The following is a 7,356-nucleotide window of genomic DNA, read 5'->3' on the forward strand; positions in this document are numbered from 1 at the left end:
ACTGAAAATGAATTTCCCAAATAACAAAAATGGAAGTGCCGGGGTTTGAACCCGGGTCCTCTCGCATGCCAAGCGAGCGCTCTACCACTGAGCTACGCCCCCAAGAACATTTTCTGGCACTTAGTATTACATAAAGCACTGAGATTACCACGGCAAAATACTGCTTAACCGACCGTTGCCGACTAGCCGGCAAAATAACCACAGGGTAAGTCTCCATGTTGCTGTCGTAGGAGGAGGATCGCCAGAAGCTTCTGGAAGATTTCAAGGACGTCTTGGTGGACCTGACCCTTTCAGATAAGGTCGAAAACCCCAATTTATTGTGAAGATCTTCACTATAACGTTGGACGAACATACTGAATGGTGCACACATGTGATGCGGACAAAATGAAAAAAGAAAAAGACCAAAATTATGTCTGGTGTGGGTCTCGAACCCACGACCTTGAGTGTGTCAGACTCACGCTCTACCACTGAGCTAACCAGACAATAGAAAAATACGTCTGTTTCTTCAATTTGAATTAATGAAAATCTTTGCGAGGCAGCGTTAAGAAAAGAGAGATGTCTTTGACGAAATTTACTTGCTTGGCTTATTCTTCTGTTCCTCAGTATCGAAAGTAAACATACACAAGGATATATATATATGTATATATATATATGTATATATATATATATATATATATATATATATATATATATATATATATATATATATATATATATATATATATATATATTATATATATATATATATATATATATATATATATATATATATATATATATATATATATATATATATATATATATATATATATATATATATATATATATATATATTCAATGATGGATGGAACTTGGCTCCTAAGGTGATTTTGTTGTTGGAGTGAGACCTTCAGTCATTCTGTCCACTTTTCCCTTTCTAGACATGTGGTGGTGCATTGGGTAGTGTGGCAACCTTCGTCTTCATCTTTTTGGGTGCAGGCTTGCAAACCTCGTGGAGTAGTTGTGGGGTTTGCTTCTTTGCTGCACCAGACATAGCCATCTGGGCGTAGCTATCTACCCGGGCTGGTGGGTCAGCCAGCATAGCTACACGCTCACTCGGTACCTGGGCTGGTGGACGAGCAGCCTTCCTTTCTTCCATGGCTACAGTCTGCCTAACGACCTGGGGTTGTGGAGCTGCCATCCTTACTACCACCCAGGTTGGTTGGGCAGCCTTCTTTCGTTTCTTTGCTACACCTTTCTGGTTGGGCTGGTTGGGCAACTTTCTTTTTTCTCTTCTTCGATACAACCTGCCAACCGAATTCGTCTGCTGGTGGGTCCGTTTCTTTCATGGATACAACCTCTGTAGCCACTTGGGCTGGCCGGTCAACCTTCGGTTGTAGGTAAAAGTATATATATAGAATAATGTGGTTATCATCAGCAGCCAGAGGCCATTCCTCCCTCCTTGCCTGCAGAGTTCTTGATTTTCTGGAAAGTTCTACGAGATTCTGGTAAGATAAATACCATTGAGAGGACGTTGTTAGGGGACAGTCAGGTTCAGTTTAGAGTTGGTTGTGGGATGGTCTTTTACTGTGTCGTATCAGCCAGATGGGTATTTCTTTTCACAGTTTTCGTTAAAGTTTGTTTTCTAGAGGCATAATCTAGAACACTATTTTCCATATGTTTATCATTTTTGTTGTTATAGTTTCATTATAATCATTAGTTTTGTTATTGTTGACTTTCAGATATTTGATGTTATGTTTGTGATTCCCGTGGAATCGTCTGACATCTTGCTAGAAGACTTTCTGGTCACAATATTTCTGCACTGGGGAGTTGATCGTATTCTTTTATTGCAGGTTTTGTTATTATCTTGCTTTACATTAAGGTCTACTGGAGGTTTTCCCAATGCTGGTTGAACATATGTCCAGCAACAGGAGATGGCGTAAGATACAGTATTGATGAAACTTATCTATCAATATACCTATATAAATAACGCTCTATCAATCTATCAATCTAACTATGTATCTATCTATCTATCTTTATCTGAAAGTCAACAATAATGAAATCATTGATATATGAAGTATAACAACGTCCTCTCAATGGCAATTATCTCACCAGAATCTTCTAGAACCTTCCAGAAAACTATGAACTCTGCAGGCAAGGAGGAAGGAATGGTCTCCGGCTATTGATGAAACCATATTATTCCATATATATGTTTATATATACATATTTATGTATATATATGAATGTATATATAACGTAGAGAATAATGTGGCCATCATCAGTATCGAAGAAAACTGAAAAGATGAGGTCCCACCGAGATTCGAACTCGGATTGCTGGATCCAAAGTCCAGAGTGCTAACCCTTACACCATGGGACCTGATAAGAAAAGATGTGATTTCATCTAAATGTTTTACATATAATCAACCAGAGGCCATTCCTCCCTCCCTGCCTGCAGGGTTCAAGGTTTTCTAGAAGGATCTCAAAGATTCTGGGTAGGAACTGCCATTGAGAGGACGTAGTTATACGTATCATTAATGATATTGTTGTTGACTTTCTGATTTAGAAAGATAGAGAGATAGATAGATCGATAGATAGATAGGTAAAAAACAGATATTAGATAGATCGATAGATACGTAAGGCTGTATATGTCAACTTTCACAGAAATCATTGATATCTGCGTTATTCTGCAAGAAATACATGTACATGGATGTAGTGATAATATGGGTTAGGTATAAGACCAGTCGTGTTGAGATTGTAGTGAATGTGACCATTGGCTTCAACCTTAATAGTGTAGTGAAGATAAAGTTGTAGTGAAGATAAATCTTGAAGTGACTCATAAGGTTGTTGTGAGTACAAGGATGCATCGTAAATGAGTACTTCCTACCTGAAAGTCAACAATTACAAAATTGATCAAGTATAACAACATCCTCGGACAACCAACTACAAACACCAACCATAGAGTGAACCTGACTGTCATCTAACGACGACCTCTCAAAGGTAACGATCTTACCAGAATCTTCGAGAACCTTCTAGAAAACCTTGAACCCTGCAGGCAGGGAGGGAGGAATGGCCTCTGGTTGATTATATGTAAAACATTTAGATGAAATCACATCTTTTCTTATCAGGTCCCATGGTGTAAGGGTTAGCACTCTGGACTTTGGATCCAGCAATCCGAGTTCGAATCTCGGTGGGACCTCATCTTTTCAGTTTTCTTAGAAACTGATGATGGAACTGAGCCATATAGTTGACCTTCGATGGACATATATTTCTTACGGCCCACCATTTTATTTAAGTATGAAGATCTCACGGCAGAGAGGAAACGTGTGATATTCAAAATCAAAAGCCGCAATTGCCCTCATGGTAATGGTCGATATGTTTGCAGACAGATGACACAGACATGTGAGAAGTTAGACAAATATGGACGTTCCTGGTTGCTGTATAGCCTAGGTTTATTATCACTTGTAATGAAGGAGAAATGTTGCACATTATTCCACAACTTTTTATTTAGGCTAGGTTAGGCTAGGATGACTAGGGTCCATAACGTAAGAGAGCTGGGAAATGCATCATATCGGATCTGTATTTGTGCATAATGGCGCAAGTTTGTGGAAGTGATTTACGCAATGCCGGAGAGAATCCACCTCCACCAGAAATAATGTCTCAGACCATACAATATCTGCTGTTGGACGAGCAGGGGACATTAGACCAATATATTCCTGTAGTTTACTGCTCTTCCCAAACACGCAGCAAGACATTCGTAAAAGCGTTAAACTGAACTTTTCCATCGGTTTTCATATCTTTAATTACTTACACCAGTTCCAACAGATGGAAAAAATCATTTGAAAAATCAGAAATTATTTGCCTATAAAAAGCATTTTGATCGATCGTACCAAATATTCAATTATTTCTGTACCCGACAAAATATTCAGTCACTCCTATATCCGACATTTTTCCTGCTGGCTGGTGCCGTTAAAGTCATATGGTAATTTACCGCAATTAGATTATAGATATATTCATCTATATGGAATGGCTCAGCGTGAAGAAACATATATATTTTCACTAAATCCTCCTCTTCACTACACTCCCATCTTCACTACATAGTTCTAACACAACATCTTGACTACACCATTGTATGACCACATTATCATATCATTGTGTTCTTATCTTCACCACAGCCTCGGCAAAATTGATGTTTTCTTTACACATCAGGGTAGATGGCCATCTTTATGATGACAGAGAACACACATAATATATTAAACCACTTATCTTTAGTCACTTTAATCTAATTTCTGCTGATAAAAACGAATTATAATGACAATCCTTGAGTTCTGTGACGGGACATTGTACGGGTGAAGGAACTGTTGTCAGGCACATGTATTAAACTATTGAGAAATAAACTTAACTGTATTAAAGTATTAACTTCACTATATTAGACTTCTCTGTATTAAGCTATGCTAGGATATGATCAGTTCCCAGGTTATATAAGGGCGGGAGCCGGGCCGAGAGCATCATTTGAGCTGTGACCTCTGTCGAGTGAACATCTCTGCTCCGCCTTGCAAGCTCCCTCAACCTTTCCTCGAACACTTCAATATAATAATGTTCACCAAGGAGGTAGGACGATCCTCCTTTGTCCAGGAGATGGAATTTGAATATGTCCATGTATTTGACATGGGCTATGGCTGTGTGGACATGGAAGTGGAATACCCAGACGTGGAAGTGATGGATGGAGTGGAACTTGGCTGTGTGGATATGGAGGTGGAATACCCAGACGTTGAAGAGATGGATGGAGTGGAATTGGTGGAATACACGGACGTGGAAGTCATGGATGGAGTGGAATTTGGCTGTGTGGATATGGAGGTGGAATACCCAGAAGTGGAATTGGAGGAAATGGAATATGGGTGAAGCTGGTATGAACGCCATATGGATTTGGTGAAGGTTGACCTCTTAATGTTTTGACGTAAAATAGGTCAACCACTGTGACCATGTGGCGGGGAGGGCCACATCCACCAACCACGAAGCGAACCCCACCACGGAGAAGTATCCTGGCTGCATCCACGTACGAGAACCACCGCGGGATTGCCGTCATCCAGTACCCCTGCTATGCCTCCTACAAAAAGGCACTTCTTGCCAACGTGACACCACTTTCCGTCAAATGTCGCTGTGCAAAAGTGAAACCTCACCGTCCCACTGATGCTGACCAAGTGACCTCGCCCACTCAAGTGGCTCTGCAGCCCACACGCCCTACCAGACCCACCATCCATGAGGAAATGCAGCCCACCCCACTTGTCAGGCCCACCTTCAGGGAAACATGGCAGGTCTCAAGACCTGTCAGGCCCAACATTCAAGACCGACTTGGTCCCACAACACATGTCAGGCCCAGCGTTTTAGACCGACTGGGACCAATAACACATGACATGTCCTACGTTACAGACCGACTGCACTCTGCACCACGCACGGGCGTTAAAAGGCGTGTCGAGATGACACACGCTCCCCGTGCCAAAAGATTCAGTTGGTGAGGAACCTGAGTTCTTTCTTCCTGCTGGTGCTGCAGGAGAACACGGCCCTAGAGTGGACACTGGAGGCGTGTTTGGGTTTGTGTTTGGGTTATCACTGAGGAACCAACACCAAGACAACTTTAGTTTCGCCCCGCCAAGAATTACGTTAATCTAGCGGAAGTCTGGCTTTCTCCCAGTAGTGGATGACACATAATATCTACGTAGGGACGTTGAAAAACAAAGAAAGAAAAAAAATGGGAACATTATCCCGCCCAAAAAAAATACATAAATTCACGGGGATAATTTCCTTCGTCTTCAAAGAAAAAATGAAACTCTTCCGACGCTACCGTGCCTTCCATAAAGCAACCCTCAAAGAAATCACTTTCTACACAATGCGCAAGGAGTCGGTCAGCCAATCTTCATATGGCTGGGGCTATTCTTCCCTCTGATTGATTCATTTTTCAAGATTAAGGAAAGTTATAATAAAAATATTGTATTGAGTTTCTCCGTTGGCGTCAGGGTAAACACCCATCCCCCCCGAAGCTTGGTTACCTTTCCGTGGTGGGGGGGACTTCATGGATTGGGCAGTAGCAACCATCGTTGGTTGCTTCTGTGCAATCCATGAACGAAAAACCAAGCATCTTGAACGTAATTGTCGTATAAATTCACTTGGTGTCAAAACTGACGCGAAAGTGGTTGTCTCAATTTTGTCAGAAATGTTTGTGCGTTTCGGCCTGATGGCGGGAGTCGGTTTGGCGCTGTGGTCATGAGGGAATACGAGGAAGATTGGCAACCGTCCCAGAAGTAGCTACAGTGAGGCCCAGCAGCTGTCCCTAATACTGTGGAAGGCACTCATGTAAGGTGTGCAGTGAGGCGCAGCAGTAACAAGGGAAACGGACAACCAAAACAGCAATCTTGATCATCAGGAGGCTATCCAATGCTCAGAGTAGATAAGGACGATTATTGTATGGCTTCGCTCAGAGGATGAAAATCTTAGTATACAAGCTAGGCTTTTAAAGTGTCTCAAATCTATGGAGAATAAACAAAAATCTATGAAATTATTTCTTATAATATAGTAACATGTATTAGGTTAGTGATTTTGTATATTTTATGCAACCTACGTTAACAAAGTTGATCAGGGATTGGCCAGATATATATATATATATATAGATATATATATATATATATATATATATATATATATATATATATATATATATATATATATATATATATATATATATATATATGTATATATATATATATATATATATATTTTTTTTTTTTTTTTTTATACTTTGTCGCTGTCTCCCGCGTTTGCGAGGTAGCGCAAGGAAACAGACGAAAGAAATGGCCCAACCCCCCCCCCCATACACATGTACATACACACGTCCACACACGCAAATATACATACCTACACAGCTTTCCATGGTTTACCCCAGACGCTTCACATGCCTTGATTCAATCCACTGACAGCACGTCAAACCCTGTATACCACATCGCTCCAATTCACTCTATTCCTTGCCCTCCTTTCACCCTCCTGCATGTTCAGGCCCCGATCACACAAAATCTTTTTCACTCCATCTTTCCACCTCCAATTTGGTCTCCCTCTTCTCCTCGTTCCCTCCACCTCCGACACATATATCCTCTTGGTCAATCTTTCCTCACTCATTCTCTCCATGTGCCCAAACCATTTCAAAACACCCTCTTCTGCTCTCTCAACCACGCTCTTTTTATTTCCACACATCTCTCTTACCCTTACGTTACTTACTCGATCAAACCACCTCACACCACACATTGTCCTCAAACATCTCATTTCCAGCACATCCATCCTCCTGCGCACAACTCTATCCATAGCCCACGCCTCGCAACCATACAACATTGT

The 7,356-nt window shown here is 41.0% G+C and overlaps 1 non-coding gene across 1 annotated transcript; it reads right to left on the reverse strand.

The window, feature by feature from the left end:
* Positions 1-410: 410 nt before the first annotated feature.
* TRNAV-GAC (transfer RNA valine (anticodon GAC)) lies at positions 411-482 on the reverse strand. The gene has a single exon. It is a non-coding gene; the product is annotated as a tRNA-Val (tRNA).
* Positions 483-7,356: the final 6,874 nt, after the last annotated feature.

The sequence above is a fragment of the Panulirus ornatus genome, chromosome 70, assembly GCF_036320965.1.
Source record: "Panulirus ornatus isolate Po-2019 chromosome 70, ASM3632096v1, whole genome shotgun sequence".
Classification (NCBI taxonomy): domain Eukaryota; kingdom Metazoa; phylum Arthropoda; class Malacostraca; order Decapoda; family Palinuridae; genus Panulirus; species Panulirus ornatus.